At 45.0% G+C, this 19250-nt stretch overlaps 1 protein-coding gene and 1 long non-coding RNA gene across 2 annotated transcripts in view; one reads left to right on the top strand and one right to left on the bottom strand.

The window, feature by feature from the left end:
* Positions 1–19250, bottom strand: part of LOC135917371 (uncharacterized) — a 208983-nt gene that overhangs the window by 129792 nt on the left and 59941 nt on the right. The gene's annotated exons all lie outside the window — the stretch shown is intronic.
* On the top strand, positions 794–6822 carry LOC135917385 (uncharacterized). Its single transcript, XR_010569259.1, has 3 exons — positions 794–973; positions 2777–2938; positions 6752–6822. It is a non-coding gene; the product is annotated as an uncharacterized lncRNA (long non-coding RNA).

Below are 19250 nucleotides of genomic sequence, written 5' to 3'. Positions count from 1 at the left end.
AGAGACCCATATTCCTATCCTTGTGTTATATTTGCTGTCGCTTTATTTATGTGCAAATGAACAGTGCTCCAAGTTCCATCTTATTGCAAAGAAAACTACTGGTACCTAAACAGCTCTGTATATCATAAAACCAAAGCCGAACTGCCGAACACTACCAAACAGGAGCCTTAGTGCAGTGTCAACTAGTCAGATTTTATTGGTCATGCAGAGGCGCACAGCGTACCTCTTTATTACTTGCTGAACAATTAAGCTGTGTGAAAACTGAGTATTTATGTAGCTTCAACCAAATGCTAGTGGCCATTGCTCCTGCCCTCAGCAAATGTAGAAGATTATCACGGCATTTCTTTTTCTAACTCTTTTTCCTTACTACAGTGGGATTACTGTATGCGTAAGTAGGAAACGGATCACATAGGAAATCAAAAGCCAACAATGTGTAAACTCGGGAACATTATTTGTAAAGTTTGATGACCCGGAATAAGTAGAAATACACCATAAATGATGGTCAATTACCTTTTACTTGACACAGGGCTAGAATATACAGTAAGGATACTGTATGCTCCTACGGTGTCACATCAATTTAAATTTTAGTGTAGCTTTCCAGTGTATGCTTCTATTGTTGCAGTCTCTCAGAGGGACGGTAATGTGTCGCGTGTCTAGCAACTAGACTGTCTATATACAGTAGTAAAAATGTGCGAACTGTATCTTTTAATGATTTGATAGAATGTGTAGAACAATAAAGCCATACAATCAACGCACAGTGATGTGACTTTTTCTGCACATGTGGCAGGTTCAAAAAAGTATGGTGGAAGCTGTTGCCAAGGTTCCGACCTGAAAAGAAAGCCAGTGTAAAAGGATCTACACCACTGATCTCTACTACAGCGGATGGACAGCACATCGAGCGCCCTCGACTGAAGCCAACCTTGTCCCGGAAGTTGGTGCTTCACAACTTTGCAGCAGCACTTCGTTTGCATGGGTGTGTGGCACATCTTCCCCTAACATGCCTGTCTGATGTGCCATAGACTACCCAAGCAGTGTTTCGAGGTGTCCAGAATTTTTCCATTGCAGTGTCGCTAACATAAGTGGCGTGCAATGAAAACACTGGCAAATGAGAAAAAAATTGATGTAAGAGAACACTATCGTATACGGATTCAGATTGTCATAAAAACGCTTAACAGACATGTAGAGACCTCCGAAAATGTGAAAAACCACAAGGAAAGTTTTTGCGGCAGCAATATTAGCTTATCGCACGCACTAGTTAGTCCACCATTTGCCCTGCTTTCAGGACAAGCGACTGCATGACACCGCAATTCCACTGGCTTCACCTGCTTCCGGTGCGGCGTGCTGAATCCACCAAAACATATCAGAAATCAGTGGTGCACAGTGTTTTCTGTCCCCTTTCTCGACGCCTACTGGACACATGGTAAACTGTTTGCAAAGCAGAAAAAGATAAAGAAAGGGCGCTGAGCACATTGCATATTAAAGTGGCTGGTACTGGATAACGCAGGTACTGTGGCATAATAGATTTGAACCAGGCAACCTAGGAGCCCGAAAAGACTGCTGGTTACTTGCAAATGGCCAACATATTGTGAGCATGTTGATGTTTTTTTTTATTCTCGTCGCTAATTTAGCTAGCTGAGACAGCCTTCACAACTGGAGAAGAAGCCTTGGAAGCATGAAACACTTCACAAAACCAGCTTCAGTATATCGTGTCTGCATCACAATTTCATGGTTGCATGAGTGAACCCTCTGCTTAACATGTAAGAGTGTTCATGATATTTGCCATGCATTATCCACTTTATCTACAGGTCAACCCTATCTTGATATTTAAGCTGATGTGGCGTTTAGAGAAATTATGGCCGAGAGCCACCTTTTGAGAATGCAGATTGAGCTCGACAGATTAAGCGCCAGAACAAGTCGCTGAGGATTTCAGATCAAGGATCTTCAAAGGCCAGTTCATTTGGTGGTGTTAATATTCTGCTGAAAGTTGTTGATTGTTATGTTCATATGGTGCCCAAGCATTGCGGTAACAACTTCACTTGGAGTACGTAGCAAGGGTATACTCGACATAAGTTGGTGGCTTGTTTCTGCATTTTCAAAAACTGGTTTCTTGTTCAGTTGAGATTTTCAAATTTTGCATTGTTTATTAGGTGTTGTGTTCTGTTTTGTTTTCCTGCATCTTAGTTAAACATCTGAATAGTGAACACAACTTGATCTTTTGCTTGATTTCCTAGATTACACGCCCTCTATGCAAAACAATTTCACTTCAAAACTGCTTGTACCGTACCTAAAGAATAACTTGAAGCAGCCATAGCCACCAAAACCATGCAAGAGATGATTATGAAAATTGTAATATTGTTTTTTGATCTACAGGTCGTCCTAACTATCGTGCACCAAGATTTCCATATATGTAAATGCGATGTAACTAGACAGAACGAAGGTAAAGTTGTCTGCCACCGTTTGGAGATACTTGGATTATGTTTTGCATTCTGCCTAATCACATAATTCTTGACTAGTTAAAAATCGCAAATATTTAAATGAGACGTGTCAATGAAAAGTTGTAGAGCAATATGAAAGTCTCCCGATACACTTTTCTGTTACTGTTACTCCTTGTGTGCTACATAAAAGTGTTTTTCCAAGGAATCAGCCTGCGAATACACGTAAAGCGTCTTGAGTGGTCAGTCATTTGTCAGTTTTGTGGTGCAAAGCCACGAATACAAGTTAAATTTGTTCTTTTAAGAAAAAGACTTACCTCAGAAAATTATCCTTATTTATGCAGCCTGCGGAGACAAGGTTTCTTAGACATGGCCATGGCCCTCAAGGAATATGCCGAGGCCACAGGCAGTTCATCCAGTGACCGTGAAAAGATCCCCTGAGCCACAAGTCTAATTTGGCACCCCCACGTTTCTCCTGCAGCTTTTCTGTCTACTTAGCTAACCAGGTAAGTCAAAGATGGCAAAGGGAAAAAAGAATCAACAGCTTCAAACATAGAACATGCTCAAGCTCAATGCATTTTTTGGTGTGAAGTTTTTCCCTTATCATTTATCAAAAAACGAGTAAAAAGTATATGATATGGTATTCATAAGGACGCCTCTTTCCTACAGAGAATTAGCAGTAAAAAAGCAGCTTATGAACGCTTGAATATTGGCTAGGATGATGTGGCATAGATATAATGATTATTATTGTTTCTAGTGAAGGTAGTGGTAGTAGAGCAAATAATCAAAGCTTATATATAGATTAAAAGATATTTCGTTCCAATGCCAGCATTTTAAATCCCAAATAATTCTTGTGTTTGATAGTCGATGCACATTGAGTGACAGTGCTTCTTGGTGCTTGCTTCTTGCTGACATCATTCTTACGTTGCCTAATTCACCTGTTTAAATTCCCTATTTCTCCTGTTCAAGCAACTTTACATTCATCATAAGAAACCTTGTAGATATGTTACAGAAACTAAGCCTGGGGCGGCGTGCACCCCAGGCTTAGATATGCATTCAAGCGCCCCATATCTTGCAAATGTTAGAAATACTCCTGCTAAGCAAGTTCTTGGTGTCATACAAGGTTATTTGCAAATGCGAATTTGCCTAAATTAAGAAACAGTTAATCTAAAACATGTCAAGCGATATCGCTGACAATGCACACACATTCCAACGGAACTAAGTACAAATAAATTTACCACCAAAGGCAGAATCATTGGCATGATGCCATTCTTTCAGTGGAATAAAATCTGTCCTGCGTTGTAAATCTGGGATCCTTTATATCCAGACTACTAAATACCTCATGAGGGTTGGAACGTGAAATATACATGTTGTATTTATTCCTCATTTTCTTACTTTAAGACCAGATAACGCTTAAACAGCAGTGAAAGAACTGATATCACAGTTCCTAATACTTTATATTCCTCCAGAAATCCGTTTCCCTGCCTACCACAGCATCCGACACTAACAATTTTTGACACAAAATGTGAGACAGAAGGCACATAACACAAAGGGCGGTGCTATTCACTTTGATTGTGTGGGAACAAAACCCATTATGGTACATGTTATGGCCCTACGTGTCATTACCTTTGAACAACAAAAAGGTAGGGGTTTGCGTTTTGCCAAACTGCATGGAGGTTTTTACTGTGTGCCATTAAAATTATAAACTTTCACAGCTGATACTAAATGCATTCTCCACAGCTTTAGGCTATACAGGTGCACTACTTTACACAGAACGCACTCTTTTACCTCGTCACTGCCCAGGCGGTGATTCGCATTCTTCAAAGGTGTTTCTTTGTATGGGATGGCACATCGTGCTTCACTTATTCGCAGAATATTGCATTCTAATTGTGTTATATGAGATAAATCTACTAGAGAGCTTTAACTTGCCCTAAATGTATTACAGCTGTGTACTGGTAAACTGGCAGCAGCTTGCAGTGCTTGTGGAAAAACTATTGTATTTGCCTTGTTATATGTAACTGCTAGTGCACATGCATCGGAAACAGCAATGGCTAGGGTACACTTGTTTTTTTCTATTCTAGGGTATGCATCCTCCACCAGAAAGTAGTATTTTTTCGTCTTCCTCTTCCACCACATTAGAATGTGAAATGGGGTGTAATTTGTAGGGTATACTCTTGCATAAACTTCATGAGCATTTCTTCTTGTCTGTGCCACAAATTATCGTTGCTACGACTGTAAAAGCAGGGTGCCTGTTTACAGCACCCGTAGGGAACAGTCTGTGAATCTTTAGCGAACAGTAAGGATAATGAGTAATCTAATAATTTTTAGTAATTTGCAACAAGTTTAGAACTCTTTGCTTTCCACTGTGGTGTTTTTTAAACTCTAATGTTAGCACAAGGTTTGACTGCAGGATGTCATATTGTGTGAAAGACTGCACCTGTGCGCATAAAGATACGGACACACTGGCGTCAAAACGCGCGCGGCATGCCGCCGGTGGCAAGAATGCCGCGCGGCAGAGAGGCCACATCGGTTGTGTGCGCGGCGGCCGCTGCGGAGTCACGTGACGGCGCTGATCTCGCCTTGTCTCGAACTGCGCGAGCAAAGGCGCAGCTGGCTCGGAGCACTCCGTCGTCGATCGTGGTTCCGCCGCTGCCGCTGGAAGTTAACTTCGGCAGTAGCCAAGAGGTGGCGCTTAGAAGAAAGCCCCGACGTCTCTCCTTGGTTCGCGGCACGCGGCAAGCTGCCGAAAGTGGCTTCTTGACCCATCCTCTGCGCGGCAGACCAAGCCGCTTCCACGGAAGGTTTCGCGGCACGCGGCGCGCCGCCGGCGGCGTGCCGAGCGCGTTTTGACGCCAGTGTGTCCGCACCTTAACACCTCATCGTCAACAATCTGTGCAGCAGAATGTCATTAGCTTTCGTATGCATTGGTAACTATCTCACAAACCGGCTGCTCCTTTGTTAGTTGGAATGTAGCATTAATGTAAACCACATTTGATGCTCTAACAAAAAGAATTGTGCCCTCTCATCCCCTAATTCTCCTCACTTGATGTCTAGTGTTATAATAGCATGGTTGACACCATGAGATTCAGTGTGGTGTAAAACTGTGTCTGTGGTGGGGTGGAGGGGTGTACAATAACTTAAGCAGCTTTTCCTGGCGGCTTGAATCAGTATTGTGGAATGCTGATTTTTTTTTTTCACTCACTGTTACCAAGTTTCACATTGGTTGTGGCAACAACTATAAAGTAGTTCGCTAGCGCTCCTGCCAACACATATAATGTGCCGACATCTGTGTTGAAAAAAAGACGAGCTTGTGGTTTGCCAGGAGCTAAAGTCCATTAAGACCATTAAATTTTGAGCTTACACCGGTGGAAATAACTGGTGAATGAAAGCACACCCACGAGAACTGCCCGTAATATTTTCTTTCATTATAATAATGCTGAAGCTTTGAACAGCATTTGAACTGCCTTCTATAAAAATGACCCATTTCCTTGTTCAAGTAAGACAAAGGTTCCACAGGAAGACAGAAACTTGAAGCCGTCAACAGCAGCATGAATATAAACAGCGCTCGACGTTTTGCAATCTTGCACCTGGTTATCAAAATGTTCATCCCATTTTTTTCCACAGGCTGTTCTTTACTGTTTTATGGTCACACCCATTTTAATTTCAATGTGCCTATTTTTAATTATTTGGTTAATATATCTTTTCTTCATCGGCTTTCAACAAAATATGTATTCATAATGTGCCTTCATTTACCATTTACAGTGATCTTAACCAGATGCATCTTCATACAAAATTTATTTTCCTTAATTCCTTGTTTCCCTTTTCCGAAAGTGCAAACTGTTTATCTTAATACCTATTTTGTCTTCTGGGAATATTAGGTCTACTGGATTAATGACTGCTGACATGTGTACATCGTTTTCTCTTTTGGTCACCCCTACTCTTAGCAAGAACTGACAGCAGTGCTCATACCCGCTCCATCACAATCACCACTGCTAAGCACACCCTTCCTTACTTTATTTTAATACTTCTGCTTATCTACACCTAATATATGCACCATCTTCTTCTCCCCCAGTGAGGCTAGGGGCCAGTGAGCTATGTACAATCCAAAACAACACAGCCACGGAAAACATTTGCAACCCTGATGACAAGCACCTATGTCGAAATGTTGGCTATGGCAACATCCCTCGTTCCAACAATGTTGGTCTACTTACTTGTTTTTCTAACACAGACATTACTGCTTTGTCGTGTTCTGTGATTATACTTCTTTGCCGCTTTCTTTGGGATAGATATTGACGAATTCTACTTATTTCTCCTAACAGCAGCAAGTTTATCCTTGCAAGCGTTTAGGGTCAAGAACAACTTTCACCAGGAAAAAAGTGCAAGACGAGCGATTGAAGAAAATAAAGTTGCTTCTGTGATCTAAGAACTTGAGGACTGAAATGTTGCACCTTTTTGTATATATGCTATACAATGCATTCGTATCACAAAGTGCAAAGTGTTTTATCTTTGCAGCCATGTCAGTGTGTTGGCAAGACAATTTTGTCAATGGTGACCGGCTGCTTCGGCTATGAGCTGCCTACATGACATCTGCATTAAAGGAGATGTACTATTTTGGACAAAAGTAGCCTGGAAGTGCGAGCATTGACCAAATTACATTTCTCTTGAAGGCAGCTGAAAGCAGTGGGTCACGTATGCACATTCCCAACGCAGATGTTAGCATGGCTGAACCCAGCAAATAGTGCACCATAAAATTCGGTCAACTCTCGCACGTCCAGGTCAATTTTGTCCCTGATGGCACAGTGTCCGAAGAGTGGATATGCTGTGCAAGAGGAAATACGGGAAGCACCTGTACTTTAACGGATATAGTACAGATTCAGCATACGCAGTCTTTCGTTTTCTGAATACGGCAAGCACCTGTTTTTAACGGTTATAGTGCAGATTTAGCATACAGTGTGTTCCGTTTTCTGAATACGAGAAACACCGTAGTTTGACGGTTTTAGTGCAGATTCAGAATACAGGGTCTTCCGTTTTCCAGATACAGAAGCACTCGTATTTTGTATTACGGTCTCTCTCTTGCAGTTGTCCTTTCTACGGAAATGACCATTCTTAATTTCCGGAAAAGTGTTCGGTCACAATTTACCAGCAGAGTTTCTGTAAAGTAAGGCAAATTTTTTTACAGTGTATGATGTCAACCCGAACACTGGGTTTTATATCTAGGTCACGCGCACAGCTTCCTTCACAATCACCCAGCCTAATGACAGTAAGCTGTCGGATTTATATGAACAAACATATGGCAGAAAATAATTATCAAAGGCGAAGTCAGACATATGAAAGCACTGGTCTCTCAACGACCTGCATCCATGTATTGTACCTCGGAGGCGTGCAACGTGACAAATGGTATAGTGCCACAAATTTCACCGACTTGATAAAAAAAAGAACATCTTCAGGCTAACTTGCGGGCTTCTCTTTCTCCCTAGCAAGCATTCTGGTATCGTAAAACAGTTATGTGCAGCCGTAAATCCTTACAGAGCCAATATAGGTTAGAACTTGGACAGGCTTTCAGAGAAGTTTCATTGTAAAAAGTCTATAATGGAAACAACTCCCGGCCTATTCAACGTTTGTAGTATTTCCCTAATTATAGGGAACTCTCATATATAATCCATTCTCAACGGTGCTTGATGTTAGTAATCCAGCCGTTGCGTGCGACTCTCAGCACGTCTGTGCACAGCAGAGCAGGGTTTCGTCAGCTTGTTGTTCACCGTAAAAAGGACGTAAGAACCATACCTTCCGCCACTGTCTTAAGACGACGCGATACGCCATGAACCTGCAGAACGCGTACTCCCGGCAAGCTCTACAAATTTCTCACCCGCATGAAGCGCCTTGCTTGCACCTTTTTCCTTTGTAGGACCCTTTCGATAAGAAAAACAAACCTTTCATCGGGATACGTGGATTGTTTAGTTCTTGTAGCTACCTGCCAATATTGTCCTCCATGCTGTGCCGGCATAACTTCAAGGTGGCGTTCAACAATGATACGGCAATGCCATTTCTGAGTACTGTTGAATTGACGCAGTGTAGGTCAGGTACGGGCTTCACATACCATGCGGCATACATCCAGCAAGCGGAACATCCACCAAACTGTAAACTAATGTCTGCAAAGTCAATAATGTTTTCGCAGAAATCAGCAGAACATTGTAATCGACTAAAACAAGGTAATCATCAGCGTAACTAATATGATCGAGAGCGATACCGTCCCGGGCAGTTTCAAGTAATATGTACCTTGCCCTCAAGTAAACATTGCTCAGCACCGATGCAACCCTATGCCTACACATATTCCTAATATTTGTATAAATACGCCGTCGTAACAAGCAATTCGCGCTGCTTGCCTAGATAATCTGTGCCGCTTGCAAATGATCGAAGTTATTTAGTTTTATTTTTGTAAAAATTAGAAGTGATTTATGGGGTCAGAGCGAATAAATTCGGTATCACTAGGTGTTTCAAGGTCTGGGCGGTTTACCTGTGCTCAAATGCAAGTTGCACAAAAAGAAATGTCTGCAGAATTAGTTTAATAATGTAGGTGATCGCGTATGCGCACATTGACCTACCGTCCATAGTCCGTTGTTTATCACAGTACCCACATAGGCCTTTGACCTCATCGAAAAACACTGAATGAGACTGATAGCCACACAGTATCGCATGGTAACTCCAATTTATGCTAATGAACCCAAAAATAGTATAGCGTCGAATATAATTACTCTACTTATTTTTCTTGACGCTGGCCCAGCAGGCATGTGAGTTGAGCACAGAGGCAACGCGTTTACTCACAGTGATCAGCGTTCACAGACTTCATAAGCCAAACTCACAATTATTCATTACCGCTCATATCTGTGTACACTCGCGTATATACTCGCGGGCACTTAGCAGATGATGCGTACGTTTCGCACTAGCCAAAAGACACTCAAGTTTATTCGTCCGCCTGATTCCTCACGTCAATAATTTCTCAACTCTCTTTCACTTAAGCACATAGTTACTTACAGTCGCACTGACGCCTGTAAGATGAATCCATGAGTAGGTGCAGTCGTAAAAACTGCAACAACGTATATCTGTGCTGACAAATCACGAACGAGGTGCGTAGAGCAAAGCAACTTAGAAGCTGTAACCTTAGCTAACACTTCATGTAGCTGACTCCCACCATTTACCTATGTTATAAGGCTTTACCTGTAAAAAACATATGTATTCGATGCGCAAAATATTGGCGCTGCATTCATCCTTAGGAGAGGATTGGTTACGGTAGTGCAATTATCATTCTTTCTTACGAAAAATATTAGTATATACATAATGAAGTCTCCTTCGTGATAGTGAAACCAACGAGACAGATACAGGATCATGTGATACGTTCATCTGGGGAGTGTTCATTTTATTCGTTATCTTTCCATAACAGAGACATCTCCTTGTGTTGGCTTCTGTTTCCCACTGATATGGTCGCACTTTTGATACGTTCAATTGTTGAAATGCAGAAAATAATTCCAAATTAGCGGCTGCTCATATTACCGTTATACGCCACATCATTTTGAAGCTTCTTATTTACCCTACAGTACGATAGTGCACTTCCACATATTTGTGAAAATCTCGCTGCACTGTCTGGTTTCTCTGGCGAATGATATCCCACAGAGAGTTAATTTGCTCATTGGAAACTCCAGCCGAGCGCGTGCAAACAAACAACGTTGTATCACCAACGGTCACCTTTCTTTTCTGTTTGTACAATATCACGTGGCGCGAAATGTCCACCATATTCAGGTTAGCAAACTCTCCGATCATTCCTGTCACGTAAACATCGGCAATCCAGAAGTACGGCACATGAACTGCAGCGCTCACGATGGCAGACAACACAGCAGGCTTCATGATGAAGGCCTCTCCAGCACAGTGGGCAGGGTATACGTCAGACCTATACTCCTCTTTGCTTACGTACCAATAATCACTCCGCTTTCTCTGTGGAGGTTTGTTTCTGTAAACCACGCCGTGGATGCCGGTTAGCCACATTACACTGCTGCTTGCGTAAGAAGATAAGGCGTAGACGTTAACTAATACATCATCGTCCATCTTGACAAGAGTAAGTGCATCATCCAGAGGGCAGTTATCAAAAAGCCACTCTGCAACAAGAAGAAACTTGAGGGAGGAATTGCGGCGGCTCTCTGTGATGTTCAGCACAAGAAGGTCTCCCTCGCGAGTAGCTTCCTCCACAAGCACCCGCTGTTCTTCCGGATGAGCCGATGATCCCACAAAAAAAATGATCCTGGAGTTCATTAGAGACTGAACAAAAGGATCGCCGATGGTCTTCCGAAGCCACTGACGCTTTTCGAGGTTTTTTGGAGTGGTATCTATGACATAGAGTATCTTAAGACTTGGATCCCCACATGTTGTGAATGTCTTCCAACCATATGCTGCTTTTGACGTCAAATTTCCTGTCCTATTGCATGGTGCACTTGTCACGAGACTATTCCTTCGAAACATCTTCAAAATGCAAGGACCATAGTCATTAAAAATCACTGCAACGAAGAGGACATCAATGACGACGAAGAGGGCGATGTAAAGCTTTGTACGAAAGCGGCCATTCATCAAAATCTTCAAAATGCTGCTCCTCTCTATCTTCCGTGGAGCTCCAGCGCTCTTGGAGGTAACCATTACGTAGTACAGAATTCCTTGTTATCACAATACAAAGCTGCAAGTAACGTACTGTACTAAGATATCGCCTCTACGACGCGCGCAGACTATGTGCACTGTCTGCATTACTCCGCAAAAAGTTGACTTTTTCCTCGGGCTAAGAAAAATGATACGTAAAACGGAGCCACCTGCGCCGATGAAGCGCTCGTCAAATCCTTTGCGAAACAACAGAAGAAATGTTGAACTTTTTACATTTCAGCTGCACAATGCGCTTGATCTTCGTCGATTCGGAGGGAAGCGAATAGTGGAGCTGTTGCCGTGCAGATTTTGCCATTTTGTTCAAGCGGACCTTTTTCCAAAAAAATACAACAGAAGATATTAAATGTCACCTAGACACGTAGTTAGACTTTGTAGGGAGCCTGTTCAATATTGTGTCACTTGTCAGAGAAAGGCAGCAGTTGCTGATATTTGCAAGAAGAATATCAGTAACTAAGTACAGAAGACAGGTTTGCTAATGCGAAAGCATTAGATGTTGCATTACGCCAAAATCTAGTGGCGTCGGCGGCAACGTGACCGAGTGGTGGTACCAACAATTACCGATGGCGCAAAGAAAAAAAACACGCGAAGAAATGCTAGGATTGATCTAAATCTTCTCACGTAGGGTCCTGCAGACAAAATAAATTAATGGGTTTCAAATGAAAATTTGATACAGTTTGGTCTGAGTGGGAATCAAGCCGGTCCTCCGCGGTGCGAGACGAAGCCCGCTTTCACAAGGCCACGACGGTTCCACATTTATGGCGGCCTAAAGGTGTGCCTGGTGTGTGCGTTATTGTACATGTCACGTCGCACCCATCTGGTTGACTAAACGGGTGGCTTAGTGCGAGCGTCGTTGGGCACGTGACGGCGGAGCCAATGGGGACGGAGTGGCGCGACATCATGTGGGTATAGAATGAGCTCAGCTGCCTCCGAATGGAATCTTTCGATCGAAAACATTTCACCAAAGGGACTATAATGCTTTCCCACACGTAAACCGTCTCTGCCGAATTTTGAAAGGAATATTTATTTTTGTAGAGGTGTACGTGGTTACGGCTTTTATAATATTACTTCTAATTAATCAAAGCTACGCAGCATTCTCGTGACTGGAATTCTACATACGAATACTTCAGCTAGCAATGAGGGCTGTTGAAATCAACAGGTAGGGAAAGAGAACTATACGAGCCGCGAATCGAAATGGCAAGTTATATTGGCAGCCGACGTCCTTAATCGACATTATCGCAACATTATTTTTAGACGTTCTTCCTCAAGCTATCTATAGAAGATTCAGTCATGTCGTCGAGCAAATAGCTTTAATTTTAAATAGCTCCAGAAATCTCTGAACGTCGCCTACATGCATGTAGAATGCGTAAGCTCTTCGATCTACCGAGGTGCGACATAGCACGCGTAGCTATCGCATAAAAATCATGTTTTAGTTAAGATCACTGTTAGCCACTTTGCTCATTTTAACCTTTCTATTTTGCTGACGTTAGGAGTGACTTATTCTACCACCGTAATGACGCCAGTAAAAAAGCTTGACGCTAGATACTTTTCTTATGAATCACCCTGAACTCTAGCCATGCCGAAAGACCTTCCCTGTGTAGTGTGACCTTTAACGTTAAGCTTTTCGAGAGCTGTTCCAGAAGGCATGCATGGATATTCGCAGCAGACTTTAACAGTTAACGAGTCTTCTTTTCTAGCCTGCAAGTCTGCGCGAGTCGTAATTTTCCACGATACGTTTTGACACCATCATGCCGACAGCAACATTATAGTATAGCTAAGAAACTGGGCCTAACACGGGCCACGTTAATAAAAGCCACACATATTGCCCTATACAAGTCCGCGAATCGCTTGTCAGCTTCAGTTTATCCTGCTCCTTTTCAGCGTAGTTTCTATTGCGCAGTTAAACCAGCCCTTCAGCGCTCCATCGTCGGCACTCATTGCTTGTTCAAATTGGACCTTAGTTGTTTATATATTTCACAAACGTGCTATTCGTAGTGGAATTGTTATGCTTAAGAATGTGCACACAGTGTCTTATAGCCATTTATCGATATCTATTAGTTTTGCATGCTACTTGGTTCACGAGATAATTTTTGTTCTCTGCAGAACACTCCCCGCCTGTGCTGAGCGATCTGGATTTCAAAGAACCTGTCGGAACAACTTAGGTCTTTTGCCATCTTACACTGGGTCAGTGCCGCTGTTCGTTGAACCACGTTGACGCGAGCGTGAGTCACCAGGGGCGCGATCGGAGATATTTTGTTCGATACGCGTTCTGTTCAGTTGCTGCAACGTCACAAATTTGCAGTATGCAAAATTTGTGACAGCGGGGCGGAGAGAGCAGCCAATCAGGAAGCGGTCACCTCCCCGGAAGTTTACCTCCGTCGTTTGTCGTCTGCTTGCAAACAGTATACTACAAAGCCAAATGTTTCTCGTCTTCCAATTGAATGAAATCTTTGTCTAAAAAAATGTATTTTTTCTTCTCAAGCCCAAACACGTTTTCAAATAGGAGTACGTGCGACTACTGCAATTTATAACTATTAGGTTCTTTGCGTCGTCCCTAGGCGGTGTCGCGCACAGCGAGAAGGAAAAAGAAAAAAAAGCGACGGGAAGAATGGCTCACTTTTCAAGAGGCAGCGACAACATCCCAGTGGCTCGCTGGCACCGATGATGTTGTAGATTTCTCTGTGCAACCAACGAATTATTTGTTTCGAGAAATAAAAGGACGCCAAAATTCACTTTCTGTCATTTCTTCAAACGCGTTTCGCACCGCCACCCGCTCTCCTCCTTCCTCTAGAAGCGCCAGCGCAACAACCTAAGTTTCCAACGGAAGCGCCATTTTCTAGAATTAAACTATGGATCGGATTCAAACGTGCCATTCCGCAGCCGAAAAGGCCGCCTGTTGGATCCAATCCAATCCACCAGACGCGCCATGCGAAGCCGTATGATCGCTCTAAACTTCTCAACTCCCGTCGCGTTCGGACGAAATGCTCGGTGGGCGGATGATTGACAGGAGCGTGTCGTCATTTTGACGTCACCAAAAACGGGGCGGCGCCCCGCGGCTGGCGACGTCGGCGCGGAGTAGGCCAATCGCGCGCGCCGATAACCGAACGAACGCGCCGAACAACCATCTCCGATCACACCCCAGGTATCCGCCGCTCTTCGGCGACAGCAGCGTGCTGTAAGATTTACCCGGTACTCTGCGGAATTGAGCCCGCTTCTTATATATACGGACAATATGGTCTGAAGTTATATTCAAGCACGCTCCATGCGGAGATTTCCAGCCGCGCCGCTAGATGGCGCATCGTGTCTAGTGGAAAGCCCAAGAAACGATCCCGGCAGGTGGTACGCTTCATACGGGATGCATTTCGGCTAGCCAGTCTGGTACGTTAGATTCTTTCAATAAAAATGGCATTAACGTCCATCTTCATCATGGCTGCGATGCTGCGAAATTTTCGTTCACTGAGTTCGCATCCTTCAAATAAACGACTGTTGCAATTACTTCTCTCTCACGCCGCCAAATGACGCCGATATAAATTCAAATGGCCCAATGCCGGTTTCACTATCTCGCACATTTATATCTACATCTTTCTTTCATTATGTACTTTCTCGAGGACACATATCTTCTTTCGTGTTTCACGATTATTGGTAATAAGAGCTAAAGAATGCTGAGTCCCCTAACAGTGCATATATGCACTTATAGAATAGAAAAACAGGTCAAAGCGCCACGAAAAACGCCATGTTCCATCCTTCTTTTTGACACGTACGATGGGAGAAACCCAGGGACTACAGGAAGGCTCGATAATATCCTTTGCAAGCGTCTTTTTGACTTCCTGTTGGATAACAGCTCGTTCAGACGCAGAAACACGATATGGACGTCGGTGAATAGGGTTCGCATCGCTAGTGTTTATGCGATTAGACACGACGGACGTTTGACCTAAGGGTCGAATGTCGAAGTAAAAAATGTCGCGATAGCCGTCAAGAACGCGGCAAAGGGCTTCAGCTTGAACAGGTGTAAGGTCAGAGGAAACCATCTTCTCAATGTCGACGTCAGTACCGTGCGATGACGTCACGGTATGGGCTGAGCTGTGACGATCTTCCACTGTGACAGGCTCGATCTCACCTTCCTGTAAAGCGCTGATTATAGCCAATGAAATCCCCTGAGGCAGAACTTGCGTGGTTAGCGCGAAATTGACAAGGGGAAGGCAGGTCTGGTTGCCAGTAATTGTCAGCACATTGTGCGGCACGGTAGCACCTATGTGTAAATATAATTGCCGCCATTGGTGCGACCACGTAATTACCGTCAGGTACAGCTGGTCAGGTCAACAAGTCGACGTGCGTCACAGATTCTGGCGGTAGGCGAATAAAATCTATGCAGCTCAAACGGCTTGGAGGCGGCTCCACAGGGTCGGCAAGAGGCAAGTCAAGGCGAAGCGAGCCGGCCGAACAGTCAGTGAGGGCCGAATGATTGGCAAGGAAATCCAGACCGTGAATGAGTTCGTGAGGGCAATGCTCAATGACGATGAAGAGAACGATGGTGTGTCTCAATAGGTGGCAAAGGGTTAGACATCCTTTTTTGTGATTTTTAAAGGTTGCGATAATCTACAGAAAAACGCCACGTCCCATCCTTCTTTTTGACAAGTACGACGGGAGAAGCCCAGGGACTACAGGAAGGCTCGATAATGTCCTTTGCAAGCGTCTTTTTGACTTCCTGTTGGATAAGAGCTCGTTCGGACGCAGAAACACGATATGGACGTCGGTGAATAGGGTACGCATCGCCAGTGTTTATGCGATGGTTCACGACGGACGTTTGACCTAAGGGTCGAATGTCAAAGTCAAAAATGTCGCGATAGCCGTCAAGAGCGCGGCAAAGGGCTTCAGCTTGAACAGGTGTAAGGTCAGAGGAAACCATCTTCTCAATGTCGACGTCAGTACCGTGCGATGACGTCACGGTATGGGCTGAGCTGTGACGATCTTCCACTGTGACTGGCTCGATCTCGTCATCCTGTAAAGCGCTGATTATAGCCAATGAAATCCCCTGAGGCAGAACTTGCGCGGTTAGCGCGAAATTGACAAGGGGAAGGTAGGTGCGGTTGCAAGTAATTGTCAGCACAGTGTGCGGCACGGTAACACCATGTGTAAGTATAATTGCCGTCATTGGTGCGACCACGTAATTGCCGTCAGGTACAGCTGGTGAGGACAACAATTCGACGTGCGTCACAAATTCAGGCGGTAGGCGAATAAAATCTATACAGCTCAAACGGCTTGGAGGCGGGTCCACAGGGTCGGCAAGCGGCAAGTCAAGGCGAAGTGAGCCGGCCGAACAGTCAATGAGGGCCGAATGATTGGCAAGGAAATCCAGACTGTGAATGAGTTCGTGAGGGCAATGCTCAATGATAGTGAAGAGAACGACGGTGTGTCTCTCGGCATTGGTGAGACGGGCAGATCACATGCCAACAATAGCGACAGTCCCTCCGTCGGCGACTTGTACAAATCGGTTCGGGGTGGGCTACAGAACTTGCTTGAGCCGACGGCGAAGAGCAGCACTCACAATGGACACATGCGCCCCGGTGTCAATAACGTGCACACAGGAACATTGTCGACGAGAACGTCCGACAGATTCTTGTTCGTGGGTAAGGTGAAGCGAGGATTTTGAGCCAATGTCGTCTTTGCAGCTTCACCTACAGAAGCTGCGCTGTCTAGTTTTCCGGTCGGGGTGCGGCGAGTAGGTCGGAGAAGGAGCACGGCGTGACGCGAGCGAACGAGATTGACGACGACAGGGAGAAGGCGAGCGGGAGTAGCGTGGTCTTGTCAAAGGTGTCCCCGGGTCAGATGATGGAGCGGGCATAGAAGGGGCGAAGGAAAAGGACGCACTAGAGGGGCGAGGGGGGTAATCAGGAGAATAGCGCATCGGAGAAGTCCAGCGGCTGCGGCAGTGGCGAGCGACATGTCCAATGCGTCGACAGGTAAAACACATCGGCTTGTCGTCCACGGTTCGCCATTCGGAGGCGTTGCGCTGTCCGTAACAGGAGTAAGAAGAAAGCGGTGGGGACGTGTGTGCAGAAAGAGGTTCCGATCGTATGGAACGAATGGATTGCAGGCCGACGTTGGACAACTCTTGACGGATGACGGCCTGGATCAAGGATATTGTCACCGGAGAATGATCAGGTGACGTGAATGAAGGGGCCGCCGGTTGTGCCGCTTCGACCTCACTACGAATGATGCGGGTCAAATTGTCACATCCTGACGGCTGGTGGAAGAGGTCATCACAGGATGACGTAGCAGCTGTGTTGGAAATCGCGTGATGTGCTGGAATACCCGGCGGCTTTTAGCATGCTTGAGACGGCGGCACTCCTTGAGTATCGCATGGATGCTGGTGACGTCCGTAAACACCAGTAAATTGAAGGCATCGTCAGCAATGCCTTTGAGGACGTGATTAACCTTATCGTCCTCATACATGGTCGGGTCAGCCTTGGAACAAAGGGCCTAGATATGGAGAATGTACGACACGAAGGCCTCGGTCGACGTCTGTACACGTGTGGCAAGGGCTTTCTTGGCATCGACTAGGCGACCGAATGGACTGCCAAAGAGGTCGCGGAGCTTCTCTTTGAAGAGATCCCAGCTCGAGATCTCCTCTTCGTGAGTCTGGAACCATGCAAGTGGAGCTCCGTCGAGGTAGAAAAGAACGTTCGCAAGCATTATAGTCGGATCCCACCTGTGACTGGTGCTGACATGTTCGTATAAGCGGAGCCAGTCGTCAACATCAGGACTGCCGACTCCGTTGAAAACACCAGGATCACGAGGGGGGAGACGACGTAGGTCAGGGCTGAAGGCGGAGACGGCTGCGTAAATGAAGTGCCGCCGGCCGGAGCCGAAGTTGCACTGTCGCCGTTGCGACCGCTGCGAAGCTGCATGACGGGTACGGGGAACGTCCACCGCCACCACATTAATGTTACGTGTAGCTGGAGCCCAATACTATATACGATATATTTACAGGGAAGCTAACAGAAGGCCAAAATGGCGACGCTATATCAATTGGGGCCCACGTCGCCTTCTTCCTCCTCAGTTCAGCCTCACTGTGGCGGCTGTTCTGTAGCAATATTGTGCATACTAGTACAATGGCATATCCTTAATTCTTCTTTCCTAAAGGAATGCGGGAATGGAACACCCTTCCGTCAAGTGTAGCTAACCACTCCCGGTTTATTTCTCTCTGCTGTGCAGGTGTACTTGTAATACCACCCATTTTGGTATCGTTTAAAAGCGACGGTTCTTCTTTCTGCAAAGCTCGTCGGGTTTCCGTGCCCGTGGGTGCTGCGTGCCTATTCTCTTGAAGAGCAGAAAAATCAATCACAGCGGAGGACGCGCACAAAGTCACCGCCGCTGGGTGCGCTACACCGCCACCACATGGCAGTCGTCTGCGGGGTATGCGGAACAGTGTGATAGGTCCGGGAGGTTTATTAGGAAACGCGGTTGCTTGCTTCAAGTTAGAGGTACAATCAGGACTTGAATGCAACCACAGGTGAGGGGGACGCCTCGCATTGACTACTCACGACAAGACTGCTAATGAAGCTGGGCAGCACGACATGCGCTCGTCAAGTTATGAAGTGAGGGAAGCTCAGTGCAAAATTATATTTTGAAGATTGACTGAGGAATATGAAAGAAACTATATGAGTAGCGAGAGTGTGCACGTATTTGTAGAGGCAGAACATCGACTCCCAGTGGATGAATAGAACTAGGAGGCTTCCAGCAAGTATGCGGCCGGTGCATTTGGCAACATGGCAAAAAATTGTCAAATGCATGTCAGAGAGGCTGAGGCAATCTCATGGGTGGCCGCAATGGAAAATAAAGTGATATGAGTAATTATTTGGGAGGGAATAAAAAAATCAGCACAAATGATTTACGATAAATCAAAGGAAAGCTCCTTAGCTTTCTAAGCCAGATCAGGACGCCTTAGATAGCGTAGTTATTAAGTGAGGTAAACGAAAGAAGAAGCAGCATGCGTTAGCTTCGGTGAAGCTATAGAAACGACGGAGCATGTTTTATTATAATGAGAAGATATATACTCAGCTATCGGTTTAGGTACCTCTGGCCTCTTCGAAGACCTTAGGTTCAGATATAGCAACGGGAAAA

The sequence above is a fragment of the Dermacentor albipictus genome, chromosome 2 (assembly GCF_038994185.2).
Source record: "Dermacentor albipictus isolate Rhodes 1998 colony chromosome 2, USDA_Dalb.pri_finalv2, whole genome shotgun sequence".
NCBI lineage: Eukaryota > Metazoa > Arthropoda > Arachnida > Ixodida > Ixodidae > Dermacentor > Dermacentor albipictus.
Note: the sequence above shows the minus strand (reverse complement) of the source record. Positions and strands in the feature narration are given on the sequence as shown.